Here is a 15836-nt window from a genome sequence, read left to right as displayed (position 1 = left end):
CAGAACCTGAAAGGGCAGACAGTGGAAGATCTGCCTGTCATCAGCTTACTGGTGAGGCTCCGAGGTACTTTCAGACTTGCCCAGTCCTGTTGAAGTCGACTTTATGGGAGACACGAAGAGAAGCTGTCAGAAAAGGAGGCTGCACGGACTGAGGAGAGATGCGAACATATTGATGAGAGTTGTTCCGCCACAATGGAGAATACTGGCATAGAGACATCTCTAGAGAATACCAGGCTCGAAAATCATTCATGAGACCTACTGAAACTCTGTGATACTGGCAGAAACATTCAGAGTGTCAACGTGCACTTGAGAAATTCACTCAATTCCCTTCTCCAAGAACGGCTCCAAGATATCTGATGTCTTAAAGAGAAGAGATGGCAGAGATGATAAAAGCGCTCATGTTCTTGGAAGAGGTCATGAGAATCCACACGTTCCAAGGGGCATTTACAAACCATTCAGACCAAAATGCACCAAGCCCAGGTAAGCCTTTTCCCAGGTTTGGGCCTTGCTATCAAGCACTGGCACTTCCCTTCCCTCCACTCAGGCATCCATTTTAAAGGATCAGAACCTGAGCTGCAATGAAGACAGTAGGAGAATAGCAAGCCCCTCCTAGAATCAGAATTCTTCCATCTTCATTTTCTGTGAACAACAGTGAAATCCTGAAAGGTCAAATACTCTCGCCTAAAATAGTTGGAAATTGAATACTTAGCTCACACAAAGAAATGATGACCTTCCCCTAGATTCAGCAAATGCTGGGTTTATGTCTTGTCTGGGGTGAAGGGAGTGTGGTAAGTGAGAGGAATCTTTGACTGAACTTGAATATGTACTAGGCCTCAGTTTTTCAAGACAGTATAGGTAAATATTATGTCAGATAGTGACCTGAACTGTAAAAGTCGTGAAAGCCTTTAAAGACACAGTTTTGGTGGACCATCTTTCTCTTCAGCCAAGCTCCGCGTGCACGATATATTGGGGGTGCAGACTTGGTTGTGTTAAATTGCTTTACCCAACATGATCGGATGATTAAGGGTTCTCATCACTGATAGAAGAACACCAGTTTTTCAGTAGCCTTGCATAGCTGCAGCAGGGATCTCATAGTTAAAATGCCTGTATGTGCTTTTGGAATCAAGCCTAAATGTATATATTTTGTTTCGTTTTACTTGTACTTTCCTAGAGAGGAATGTTACCCCTTGAAATGCCAACATTGGCCAGTATGTGTCATTGGCAATATAGGGCACCACATGCACAAAGGAAACCCAGTTTCTCGGTAATTTCATGGTTTCAATAGGTACCTTCATGGTTCCTGTTGGTGTTGGAGGCTTCAACAATAAAGAGTTGACATGTCCCCTTCAACATTTTGGACTGCGATTTTACTTTCTATCTGTCTACATTTTTCTTACAGCTGACATAATGTTACAAAAATTGACAAGCCTGACTTCTAGGTAAATTTAGTGCGTTTCAAACACTAACTTCATTTTCATATAAATCCCAAAATATGTAAATCAATTCTATTAACCTTCTTAAAAACTGCAACTGTGTTGTCAACACAATGTCAAAATTGTAGTCTTCGGACAATCCCTCCAACGAAGGTTTAAAGAAAACAGAGCTAAACAAACATCACATTTCTGTGAATTACATCTGGAAAGTGTTGATTTATCGATGCCCAGTTGGCAGAGAACCAGTGCACCCTGCGCTCACTCCCTCCCATGTACACAGCAATGTAAACTTCCACTCACCCAGCCCTTGGCACAGGAAACTTTCCGAAGAGTGGTCTGTTACTTCCAAAGTCATGCTGAGGCCTCAGAAAACCTGGAAGCAGGAGAAGGTAATGTAGAGAATGGAAATCTGTGCAGGATCTAACCTCTGTTGATGGAGCAGCAAAGGTGAAACTCTGTTTTACTTGGACGCACACTCTCAAGCGGACAGCACACATGGGACTGTAGGTAATGCGCTGAGTGTTAGAAGAGTGCACAGCAGATGCTTGGCTGACATAACTCATAGAAATCAGCACAAAATATCCCCACAATTGATTCTGAGATCAAGATCCGATCTGCCAAATTTGAGCTAGCAGAGGCAGCGGAAAATGAGGTATAGAGCTACAGATAATGGCACACGCTGAGTCTCAGGCACCTGGAGTGCGTTGTGGGTTGTGGTGGGTTCTATCAAGAGAGCAAACCGACCTGTTACCCCAGTAAGAAAGCAACCACATTGGCGTGTGTGGTTGAGGGTTTCGATATGTGCCATGGCCACATCCACTTCATCTTGCAGGCCCAGGATCAATTTGGCATTTTGCCAATAGAGCACTTGTGGGGCTCAACTAGAGAAGCCGTGCAACTGGTCTGAGGGATTCAGTGGCCCTTTGGTTTGAAATCAGTATTCAAACTTTAGGATCTGCTACAGTCATAACCTGGACAGGGATTAAGGATTGGTTTGAGGAAGAGAATTCGGTACAGCTCTGTGGTTACATTCGTGAACCCATGCCCCCAGTATGAGGGATCAAGTGAGAGTGGTCAAAGTCCACAACGTGAGAAGTTGAAGCATTTCCTTCAGCATTATCTCCCAAATGCAGATGCTATATTTTGGATGGCACTGACATTCTACTGCCCAGAGGACACAAAGATCGGTCTGCGGGATCATTCCAGCCAACCCTGATGTATGACATCCATACATATGTTTCTATTGGTGTTTCTGTAGACAGAGAAGCTCTGGGAAGAACTGCTATCATTGGGACATTCCCATGGCAATAGAAAGCACAAGCGCACTCTCAGTTTGCTGTTTTGGAAAGACTCCAATAAGACGTACAGCAGAATGCTGAGCTGAAATGCTTTAAGCTTCATTTCCAGAAGAGGAAGTGTACTCTGCACTTTCCGAATTGTGAGGTAAGTGCAATAAAACGAAGATTTTCTGATTGAAATTATATGGTGTGCTCATCAAAACAAAGGCAACACCAGCAGTTAGAGATGTACCAGAAAACACACACAGGAAGAGGACATGGCATCAATGCCTAGGGAAAATTGTCCTCACAGAAATATCATGGAACTTTGTACACCCAATGGTCTAAACCTTTCACTTAAAAATCCATATAAGTCTATATTAGATACCTGATATTATTTGACCAGTAGAGATAAACAATTATAGTAAAAGAAACAGGAAGTACAATTTTCAGTTCCAAAGAGTTTGAAGGACCAAAAAATAAGCTTTCAAACACCTAGACTGCAAAACGCTACCAGATCAAGTATTGAAATCTGAGGTGAGGAATACTGGAAGTACAACAGTGTCTCAGAATCACAAAAGGCATTATACAGGGAAAGGGGAAGAGCAACTCTAAAAACGAGCCAAATAATATCAGAAAACCCAAGGATGAGACAATACCAGGGCTAAAGTCAGTCCAAAGCAGACTTGATAATGCAGACGGATTCGTGAAAGACTGTGAAGACAGGGGAACAGAAATCGCTCAATCAGAAGAAGACATAGAAAAAGAAGTGCAAACCAATGCAAACATTGCTGTTGAAGCCTGGGGTAAGACAAAGCATGGAAGAGTATGATTCGTAAGAGTCCCAGATTGAAAAGCAAGATTAACAAAAAAAGCCTGCAAAGATATTTGTAGAAAACACAGACTGAAACTTGCTGAAAGACAAGAAAGAATCATCTATACGAATTCAGGAACTACACAGCGTCCAAAGGAGGTGGAATCCAAATAGACCTACTTGCAGCTGTATAATTCAAATCAACAAAGTTCATGATCACCACATTGATTTAAAATGCATCTAGAGGAAAGCAATTTAGTCACAACAGAACCTCCAGAGGGGTTTCAGCTCATATCTCGTCAGAAATATTGCAGAACAGGGAGGAGTGCAAGGACATAGGCCATAACCTGAATGAGAACAAGCTGTAATCATGGGTAGCCTATGCCACATGACTGCCATTTCTAATAACGGCAGAGCTAGGGAAATTCACAGACCAGCAAAGCTTAAAAGAATTCAGCAGTTCAAAACTTATCCTAAAAGAAAGATTGAGAATTATACCCTGAATAGAAAAGTAGCCAGATGAAATAGAAATAAGAAAAACCATTATTGGAAATGCAAGAAGAGTGTGAGTTACAAACAAGAAACAAGAAGAAGGCAAGGAGGACATCAAAGCCACAAAATGGGAGAGGGTAGCAGGAAATCATAGGTGATTTTAAGCACTATCTGAAGTGATTCACATATATGACTCTTTGATTGAAGCAAACGGAGTGATGCATGGCCTAATTTGTTTGCAAAACCAACAACAAGCAAACGAACAATCAAACAAACAAACAAACACCAAAAGGGTACGGTTGGCTGACATATACCAAAGAAACCATGAGTATTCAAAAAAAATTACGCAGAGTGATGTCAAATATCATTCAGCACGCACCGAACCATTATCGCAGCTTAAATGTACTCAACACACGTGTATTCAGAACACAGACGCGTGCCTTAATATTCATAAATATTGATTCAAAAGAGCATATCGTGACCTAACCCAAGTGCCGATTTTGAATAAGATTTGGTCATAGTCCGTGATATAGAATTACAATTCTTCCAACAGCAAGAATGTATGCCATATTCTACCCTAAGTAGAGAAGAAACGGCATAAGCCTATAACAAAGACAAGTAGCTCTGCAAAAGTGTACTAAGAACAAACGAGACAGACAGTAAAGTGCACATTGGGATTGGTTTCATTTCTCGGAATTTCATCCGCCATGAAACAATGGATCCGTTTTCTGAGAGCGTGGGTGTTTCAGCAGAAAGCAACAGACGGATATGTATTCTGGGTGAATGGATATTACACAAACATGAGTTTTCTTTAGTGGGGTCTCTGTGTACTGTGAGCTGTTAGAAAGTTTCAAGACGTGTGAAACCATAAACTAAAAATGGACACACTTCCCTCCGTTTGTACTGTATATACAGTTCGAAACCAAAGAGGGAAGATAAAAGGACAGTGGCACGCTAGTGGATAGAATCACATTTAGCTTAGGAACCTCTCGTTTGATGCAGCCCCTCCCCCAACACTGATAATATTCAGCAACCATTGGGGATGGCAGTTACCGGTTGGATTCTAGGTGGAATCTTGGTGTGTACCGCGAGGCTTGTTGTGGCTGGTGGATCCAAGGTAACTGGGCAGAATTCTGTGGGTGGATCAGTATGACGGAGGGGCTACCGCCCTTTGTGGAGATTGGCTTAGGTCTTTTGTTCGGGACGCTGTGTAAGTTCGAGATAAAGCTGCTGCCCAAAGACCTAAGTTCACGGGTAAGTTTCCAGAACCTGAAAGGGCAGACAGTGGAAGATCTGCCTGTCATCAGCTAACTGGTGAGGCTCCGAGGTTCTTTCAGACTTGCCCAGTCCTGTTGAAGTCGACTTTATGGGAGACACGAAGAGAAGCTGTCAGAAAAGCTGGCTGCACGGATTGAGGAGAGATGCGAACATATACATGAGAGTTGTTCCGCTACAATGGAGAATACCGGCATGGAGACATCTCTAGAGAATAAAAGGCTCGAAAGACATTCATGAGACCTACTGAAACTCTGTGATTCTGGCAGAAATATTTGGAGTGTCAACGTGCACTTGAGAATGTCACTCAATTCTCTGATTCAAGAACGGCTCCAAGATTCCTGACGTCTAAAAGAGAAGAGATGGCAGAGATGATAAAAGCGCTCATGTTCTTGGAAGAGGTCATGAGAATCCACAGGTCCCAAGGGGCATTTACAAACCATTCAGACCAAAATGCACCAAGCCCAGGTAAGCCTTTTCCCAGGTTTGGGCCTTTCTATCAAGCACATGCTCTTCCCTCCCCTCCACTCAGGCATCCATTTTAAAGGATCAGAACCTGAGCTGCAATGAAGCCAGTAGGAGAAGAGCAAGCCCCTCCTAGAATCAGAGTTCCTCCATCTTCACACTCTGTGAACAAAAGTGAATTCTTGAAAGGTCAAATACTCTCGCCAAAAATTGTTGGGAATTGAATACTTAGCTCACACAAAGAAATGATGACCTTCCCCTAGATTCAGCAAATGCTGGGTTTATGTCTTGTCTGGGGTGAAGGGAGTGTGGTAAGTGAGAGGAATCTTTGACTGAACTTGAATATGTACTAGGCCTCAGTTTTTCAAGACAGTATAGGTAAATATTATGTCAGATAGTGACCTGAACTGTAAAAGTCGTGAAAGCCTTTAAAGACACAGATTTGGTGGACCATCTTTCTCTTCAGCCAAGCTCCGCGTGCACGATATATTGGGGGTGCAGACTTGGTTGTGTTAAATTGCTTTACCCAACATGATCGGATGATTAAGGGTTCTCATCACTGATAGAAGAACACCAGTTTTTCAGTAGCCTTGCATAGCTGCAGCAGGGATCTCATAGTTAAAATGCCTGTATGTGCTTTTGGAATCAAGCCTAAATGTATATATTTTGTTTCGTTTTACTTGTACTTTCCTAGAGAGGAATGTTACCCCTTGAAATGCCAACATTGGCCAGTATGTGTCATTGGCAAAATAGGGCACCACATGCACAAAGGAAACCCAGTTTCTCGGTAATTTCATGGTTTCAATAGGTACCTTCATGGTTCCTGTTGGTGTTGGAGGCTTCAACAATAAAGAGTTGACATGTCCCCTTCAACATTTTGGACTGCGATTTTACTTTCTATCTGTCTACATTTTTCTTACAGCTGACATAATGTTACAAAAATTGACAAGCCTGACTTCTAGGTAAATTTAGTGCGTTTCAAACACTAACTTCATTTTCATATAAATCCCAAAATATGTAAATCAATTCTATTAACCTTCTTAAAACCTGCAAATGTGTTATCAACACAATGTCAAAATTGTAGTCTTCGGACAATCCCTCCAACGAAGGTTTAAAGAAAACAGAGCTAAACAAACATCACATTTCTGTGAATTACATCTGGAAAGTGTTGATTTATCGATGCCCAGTTGGCAGAGAACCAGTGCACCCTGCGCTCACTCCCTCCCATGTACACAGAAATGTAAACTTCCACTCACCCAGCCCTTGGCACAGGACACTTTCCGAAGAGTGGTCTGTTACTTCCAAAGTCAGGCTGAGGCCTCAGAAAACCTGGAAGCAGGAGAAGGTAATGTAGAGAATGGAAATCTGTGCAGGATCTAACCTCTGTTGATGGAGCAGCAAAGGTGAAACTCTGTTTTACTTGGACGCACACTCTCAAGCGGACAGCACACATGGGACTGTAGGTAATGCGCTGAGTGTTAGAAGAGTGCACAGCAGATGCTTGGCTGACATAACTCATAGAAATCAGCACAAAATATCCCCACAATTGATTCTGAGATCAAGATCCGATCTGCCAAATTTGAGCTAGCAGAGGCAGCGGAAAATGAGGTATAGAGCTACAGATAATGGCACACGCTGAGTCTCAGGGATCTGGAGTGCGTTGTGGGTTGTGGTGGGTTCTATCAAGAGAGCAATCCGACCTGTTACCCCAGTAAGAAAGCAACCACATTGGCGTGTGTGGTTGAGGGTTTCGATATGTGCCATGGCCACATCCACTTCATCTTGCAGGCCCAGGATCAATTTGGCATTTTGCCAATAGAGCACTTGTGGGGCTCAACTAGAGAAGCCGTGCAACTGGTCTGAGGGATTCAGTGGCCCTTTGGTTTGAAATCAGTATTCAAACTTTAGGATCTGCTACAGTCATAACCTGGACAGGGATTAAGGATTGGTTTGAGGAAGAGAATTCGGTACAGCTCTGTGGTTACATTCGTGAACCCATGCCCCCAGTATGAGGGATCAAGTGAGAGTGGTCAAAGTCCACAACGTGAGAAGTTGAAGCATTTCCTTCAGCATTATCTCAAAAATGCAGATGCTATATTTTGGATGGCACTGACATTCTACTGCCCAGAGGACACAAAGATTGGTCTGCGGGATCATTCCAGCCAACCCTGATGTATGACATCCATACATATGTTTCTATTGGTGTTTCTGTAGACAGAGAAGCTCTGGGAAGAACTGCTATCATTGGGACATTCCCATGGCAATAGAAAGCACAAGCGCACTCTCAGTTTGCTGTTTTGGAAAGACTCCAATAAGACGTACAGCAGAATGCTGAGCTGAAATGCTTTAAGCTTCATTTCCAGAAGAGGAAGTGTACTCTGCACTTTCCGAATTGTGAGGTAAGTGCAATAAAACGAAGATTTTCTGATTGAAATAATATGGTGTGCTCATCAAAACAAAGGCAACACCAGCAGTTAGAGATGTACCAGAAAACACACACAGGAAGAGGACATGGCATCAATGCCTAGGGAAAATTGTCCTCACAGAAATATCATGGAACTTTGTACACCCAATGGTCTAAACCTTTCACTTAAAAATCCATATAAGTCTATATTAGATACCTGATATTATTTGACCAGTAGAGATAAACAATTATAGTAAAAGAAACAGGAAGTACAATTTTCAGTTCCAAAGAGTTTGAAGGACCAAAAAATAAGCTTTCAAACACCTAGACTGCAAAACGCTACCAGACCAAGTATTGAAATCTGAGGTGAGGAATACTGGAAGTACAACAGTGTCTCAGAATCACAAAAGGCATTATACAGGGAAAGGGGAAGAGCAACTCTAAAAACGAGCCAAATAATATCAGAAAACCCAAGGATGAGACAATACCAGGGCTAAAGTCAGTCCAAAGCAGACTTGATAATGCAGACGGATTCGTGAAAGACTGTGAAGACAGGGGAACAGAAATCGCTCAATCAGAAGAAGACATAGAAAAAGAAGTGCAAACCAATGCAAACATTGCTGTTGAAGCCTGGGGTAAGACAAAGCATGGAAGAGTATGATTCGTAAGAGTCCCAGATTGAAAAGCAAGATTAACAAAAAAAGCCTGCAAAGATATTTGTAGAAAACACAGACTGAAACTTGCTGAAAGACAAGAAAGAATCATCTATACGAATTCAGGAACTACACAGCGTCCAAAGGAGGTGGAATCCAAATAGACCTACATGCAGCTGTATAATTCAAATCAACAAAGTTCATGATCACCACAGTGATTTAAAATGCATCTAGAGGAAAGCAATTTAGTCACAACAGAACCTCCAGAGGGGTTTCAGCTCATATCTCGTCAGAAATATTGCAGAACAGGGAGGAGTGCAAGGACATAGGCCATAACCTGAATGAGAACAAGCTGTAATCATGGGTAGCCTATGCCACATGACTGCCATTTCTAATAACGGCAGAGCTAGGGAAATTCACAGAACAGCAAAGCTTAAAAGAATTCAGCAGTTCAAAACTTATCCTAAAAGAAAGATTAAGAATTATACCCTGAATAGAAAAGTAGCAAGATGAAATGGAAATAAGAAAAACCATTATTGGAAATGCAAGAAGAGTGTGAGTTACAAGCAAGAAACAAGAAGAAGGCAAGGAGGACATCAAAGCCACAAAATGGGAGAGGGTAGCAGGAAATCATAGGTGATTTTAAGCACTATCTGAAGTGATTCACATATATGACTCTTTGATTGAAGCAAACGGAGTGATGCATGGCCTAATTTGTTTGCAAAACCAACAACAAGCAAACGAACAATCAAACAAACAAACAAACACCAAAAGGGTACGGTTGGCTGACATATACCAAAGAAACCATGAGTATTCAAAAAAAAATACGCAGAGTGATGTCAAATATCATTCAGCACGCACCGAACCATTATCGCAGCTTAAATGTACTCAACACACGTGTATTCAGAACACAGACGCGTGCCTTAATATTCATAAATATTGATTCAAAAGAGCATATCGTGACCTAACCCAAGTGCCGATTTTGAATAAGATTTGGTCATAGTCCGTGATATAGAATTACAATTCTTCCAACAGCAAGAATGTATGCCATATTCTACCCTAAGTAGAGAAGAAACGGCATAAGCCTATAACAAAGACAAGTAGCTCTGCAAAAGTGTACTAAGAACAAACGAGACAGACAGTAAAGTGCACATTGGGATTGGTTTCATTTCTCGGAATTTCATCCGCCATGAAACAATGGATCCGTTTTCTGAGAGCGTGGGTGTTTCAGCAGAAAGCAACAGACGGATATGTATTCTGGGTGAATGGATATTACACAAACATGAGTTTTCTTTAGTGGGGTCTCTGTGTACTGTGAGCTGTTAGAAAGTTTCAAGACGTGTGAAACCATAAACTAAAAATGGACACACTTCCCTCCGTTTGTACTGTATATACAGTTCGAAACCAAAGAGGGAAGATAAAAGGACAGTGGCACGCTAGTGGATAGAATCACATTTAGCTTAGGAACCTCTCGTTTGATGCAGCCCCTCCCCCAACACTGATAATATTCAGCAACCATTGGGGATGGCAGTTACCGGTTGGATTCTAGGTGGAATCTTGGTGTGTACCGCGAGGCTTGTTGTGGCTGGTGGATCCAAGGTAACTGGGCAGAATTCTGTGGGTGGATCAGTATGACGGAGGGGCTACCGCCCTTTGTGGAGATTGGCTTAGGTCTTTTGTTCGGGACGCTGTGTAAGTTCGAGATAAAGCTGCTGCCCAAAGACCTAAGTTCACGGGTAAGTTTCCAGAACCTGAAAGGGCAGACAGTGGAAGATCTGCCTGTCATCAGCTAACTGGTGAGGCTCCGAGGTTCTTTCAGACTTGCCCAGTCCTGTTGAAGTCGACTTTATGGGAGACACGAAGAGAAGCTGTCAGAAAAGCTGGCTGCACGGATTGAGGAGAGATGCGAACATATACATGAGAGTTGTTCCGCTACAATGGAGAATACCGGCATGGAGACATCTCTAGAGAATAAAAGGCTCGAAAGACATTCATGAGACCTACTGAAACTCTGTGATTCTGGCAGAAATATTTGGAGTGTCAACGTGCACTTGAGAATGTCACTCAATTCTCTGATTCAAGAACGGCTCCAAGATTCCTGACGTCTAAAAGAGAAGAGATGGCAGAGATGATAAAAGCGCTCATGTTCTTGGAAGAGGTCATGAGAATCCACAGGTCCCAAGGGGCATTTACAAACCATTCAGACCAAAATGCACCAAGCCCAGGTAAGCCTTTTCCCAGGTTTGGGCCTTGCTATCAAGCACATGCTCTTCCCTCCCCTCCACTCAGGCATCCATTTTAAAGGATCAGAACCTGAGCTGCAATGAAGCCAGTAGGAGAAGAGCAAGCCCCTCCTAGAATCAGAGTTCCTCCATCTTCACACTCTGTGAACAACAGTGAATTCTTGAAAGGTAAAATACTCTCGCCAAAAATTGTTGGGAATTGAATACTTAGCTCACACAAAGAAATGATGACCTTCACCTAGATTCAGCAAATGCTTGTTTTTTGTCTTGTCTGGGGTGAAGGGAGTGTGGTAAGTGAGAGGAATCTTTGACTGAACTTGAATATGTACTAGGCCTCAGTTTTTCAAGACAGTATAGGTAAATATTATGTCAGATAGTGACCTGAACTGTAAAAGTCGTGAAAGCCTTTAAAGACACAGTTTTGGTGGACCGTCTTTCTCTTCAGCCAAGCACCGGGTGCACGATATATTGGGGGTGCAGACTTGGTTGTGTTAAATTGCTTTACCCAACATGATCGGATGATTAAGGGTTCTCATCACTGATAGAAGAACACCTGCTTTTCAGTAGCCTTCCATAGCTGCAGCAGTGTTCTCATAGCTAAAATGCGTGTATGTGCTTTTGGAATCAAGCCTAAATGTATATATTTTGTTTGGTTTTACTTGTACTTTCCTAGAGAGGAATGTTACCCCTTGAAATGCCAACATTGGCCAGTATGTGTCATTGGCAATATAGGGCACCACATGCACAAAGGAAACCCAGTTTCTCGGTAATTTCATGGTTTCAATAGGTACCTTCATGGTTCCTGTTGGTGTTGGAGGCTTCAACAGTAAATAGTTGACATGTCCCCTTCAAAATTTTGGACTGCGATTTTACTTTCTATCTGTCTACATTTTTCTTACAGCTGACATAATGTTACAAAAATTGACAAGTCTGACTTCTAGGTAAAATTTGTACGTTTCAAACACTAACTTCATTTTCATATAAATCCCAAAACATGTAAATCAATTCTATTAAACTTCGTAAAAACTGCAACTGTGTTATCACCCAATGTCAAAATTGGGGTCTTCGGACAATACGTCCAACAATGGCTTTATAGAAAACAGAGCTAAACAAACATCACATTTCTGTGAATTACATCTGGAAAGTGTTGATTTATCGATGCCCATTTGGCAGAGATCCAGTGCACCCTGCGCTCACTCCCTCCCATGTACACAGCAATGTAAACTACCACTCACCCAGCCCTTGGCACAGGACACTTTCCGAAGAGTGGTCTGTTACTTCCAAAGTCAGGCTGAGGCCTCAGAAAACCTGGAAGCAGGAGAAGGCAAAGTAGAGAATGGAAATCTGTGCAGGATCTGACCTCTCTTGATGGAGCAGCAAATGTGAAACTCTGTTTTACTTGGATGCACACTCTCAAGCGGACAGCACACATGGGACTGTAGGTAATGCGCTGAGTGTTAGAAGAGTGCACAGCAGATGCTTGGCTGACATAACTCATAGAAATCAGCACAAAATATCCCCACAATTGATTCTGAGACCAAGATCCGATCTGCCAAATTTGAGCTAGCAGAGGCAGCGGAAAATGAGGTATAGAGCTACAGATAATGGCACACGCTGAGTCTCAGGGATCTGGAGTGTGTTGTGGATTGTGGTGGGTTCTACCAAGAGAGCAATCCGACCTGTTACCCCAGTAAGTAAGCAACCACATTGACGTGTGTGGTTGAGGTTTTCGATATGTGCCATGGCCACATTCACTGCATCTTGCAGGCCCAGGATCAATTTGGCATTTTGCCAATAGAGCACGTGTGGGGCTCAACTAGAGATGCCGTGCATCTGGTCTGAGGGATTCAGTGGCAATTTGGTTTGAAATCAGTATTCAAAGTTTAGGATCTGCTACAGTCATAACGTGGACAGGGATTAAGGATTGGTTTGAGGAAGAGAATTCGGTACAGCTCTGTGGTTACATTCGTGCACCCATGACCCAAGGATGAGGGATCAAGGGAGAGTGTTCTAAGTCCACAACGTGAGAAGTTAAAGCATTTCCTTCAGCATTATCTCCCAAATGCAGATGCTACATTTAGGATGGCACTGACATGCTACTGCCCAGAGGACACAAAGATCGGTCTGCGGGATCATTCCAGCAGTCCCTGATGTATGACATCCATACATATGTTTCCACTGCTGTTTCTGTAGACAGAGAAGCTCTGGGAAGAACTGGTATCATTGGGACATTCCCATGGCAATAGAAAGCACAAGCGCACTCTCAGTTTGCTGTTTTGGAAAGATTCCAAGATGACGTACAGCAGAATACCGAGCTGAAAAGCTTTAAGCTTCATTTCCAGAAGACGAAATGTACTCTGCACTTTCAGAATTGTGAGGTAAGTGCAATTAAACGAAGTTTAACTTATTGAAATATTAAAGTGTGCTCATCACAACAAAGGCAACACCAGCAAATAGAGATGTACCAGACAACACACACAGGAACAGGACATGGCATCAATGCCTAGGTAAAATTGTCCTCACAAAAATATCATGGAACTTTGTACAACCAATTGTCAAAAATTTTCACTTAACAAAGCCCTATAAATGTATATTAGATACCTGATATTACTTGAAAAGTAGAGATAAAGAAGTATAGTAAAAGAAACAGGAAGTACCATTTTCAGTTCCAAAGAGCTTGAAGGCCCAAAAAATAAGCTTTCATACATCTAGACTGCAAAACGCTACCAGAGCAAATATTGAAAAGTGACGTGAGGAAAACATGAAGTACAACAGTGTCTCAGAATCACAAAATGCAGTATACCGGGAAAGGAGAAGAGAAACTATAAAAACGAGCCAAATAATATCACAAAACCCAAGGATGAGACAATACCAGGGCTAAAGTCAGTCCAAAGCATACTTGATAATGCAGACGGATTCGTGAAAAACTGTGAAGACAGGGGAACAGAAATCACTCAATCAGAAGAAGACATAGAAAAAGAAGTGCAAACCAATGCAAACTTTGCTGTTGAAGCCTGGGGTAAGACAAAGCATGGAAGAGTATGATTCGTACGAATCCCAGATGGAAAAGCATGATTAACAAAAAAAAGCCTGAAAAGATATTTGTAGAAAAGTCAGACTGAAACTTGCTGAAAGACAAGAAATAATCATCTATACGAATTCAGGAACTACACAGCGTCCAAAGGAGGCGGAATCCCAATAGACCTACTTGCAGCTGTATAATTCAAATCAACAAAGTTCATGATCACCCCAGAGATTTAAAATGCATCTAGAGGAAAACAATTTAGTCACAACAGAACCTCCAGAGAGGTTTCAGATCATATCTCGTCAGAAATATTGCAGAACAGGGAGGAGTGCAAGGACATAGGCCATAACCTGAATGAGAACAAGCTGTAATCATGGGTAGCTTATGCCACATGACTGCCATTTCTAATAACGGCAGAGCTAGGGAAATTCACAGACCAGCAAAGCTTAAAAGAATTCAGCAGTTCAAAACTTATCCTAAAAGAAAGATTGAGAATTATACCCTGAATAGAAAAGTAGCAAGATGAAATAGAAATAAGAAAAACCATTATTGGAAATGCAAGAAGAGTGTGAGTTATAAAAAAGAAACAAGAAGAAGGCATGAAGGACATCAAAGCCATAAGATGGGAGAGGGTAGCAGATAATCATATGTGAATTTAAGCACTATCTGAAGTGATTCACATATATGACTCTCTGATTGAAGCAAACGGAGTGATGCATGGCCTAATGTGTTTGCAAAACCAACAATAAGCAAACAAACAAACAATCAAACAAAAAAACAGACACCAAAAGGGTACGGTTGCCTGACATATACCAAAGAAACCATGAGTATTCAAAACAAAATACACAAAGTGATGTCAAGGATCATTCAGCACGCACCGACCCAGTATCCCAGCTTAAATATACCCAACACACTTGTATTCAGAACACAGATGGGTGCGTTAATATTCATAAATATTGATTCAAAAGAGCATATCGTGACCTAACCCAAATGCCGATTTTGAATAAGATTTGGTCATAGTCCGTGATATAGATTTACAATTCTTCCAACAGCAATAATGAATGCCATATTCTTCCCTAAGTAGAGAAGAAAAGGCATAAGCCTATAACAAAGACAAGTAGCTCTGCAAAAGTGTACTAAGAACAAACGAGACAGACAGTAAAGTGCACATTGGGATTGGTTTCATTTCTCGGAATTTCATCCGCCATGAAACAATGGATCCGTTTTCTGAGAGCGTGGGTGTTTCAGCAGAAAGCAACAGACGGATATGTATTCTGGGTGAATGGATATTACACAAACATGAGTTTTCTTTAGTGGGGTCTCTGTGTACTGTGAGCTGTTAGAAAGTTTCAAGACGTGTGAAACCATAAACTAAAAATGGACACACTTCCCTCCGTTTGTACTGTATATACAGTTCGAAACCAAAGAGGGAAGATAAAAGGACAGTGGCACGCTAGTGGATAGAATCACATTTAGCTTAGGAACCTCTCGTTTGATGCAGCCCCTCCCCCAACACTGATAATATTCAGCAACCATTGGGGATGGCAGTTACCGGTTGGATTCTAGGTGGAATCTTGGTGTGTACCGCGAGGCTTGTTGTGGCTGGTGGATCCAAGGTAACTGGGCAGAATTCTGTGGGTGGATCAGTATGACGGAGGGGCTACCGCCCTTTGTGGAGATTGGCTTAGGTCTTTTGTTCGGGACGCTGTGTAAGTTCGAGATAAAGCTGCTGCCCAAAGACCTAAGTTCACGGGT

This window comes from Camelus bactrianus, chromosome 36, assembly GCF_048773025.1.
Source record: "Camelus bactrianus isolate YW-2024 breed Bactrian camel chromosome 36, ASM4877302v1, whole genome shotgun sequence".
Lineage (NCBI taxonomy): Eukaryota > Metazoa > Chordata > Mammalia > Artiodactyla > Camelidae > Camelus > Camelus bactrianus.
The sequence above is the reverse complement of the archived record's forward strand: the minus strand, read 5'-3'. Positions refer to the sequence as shown.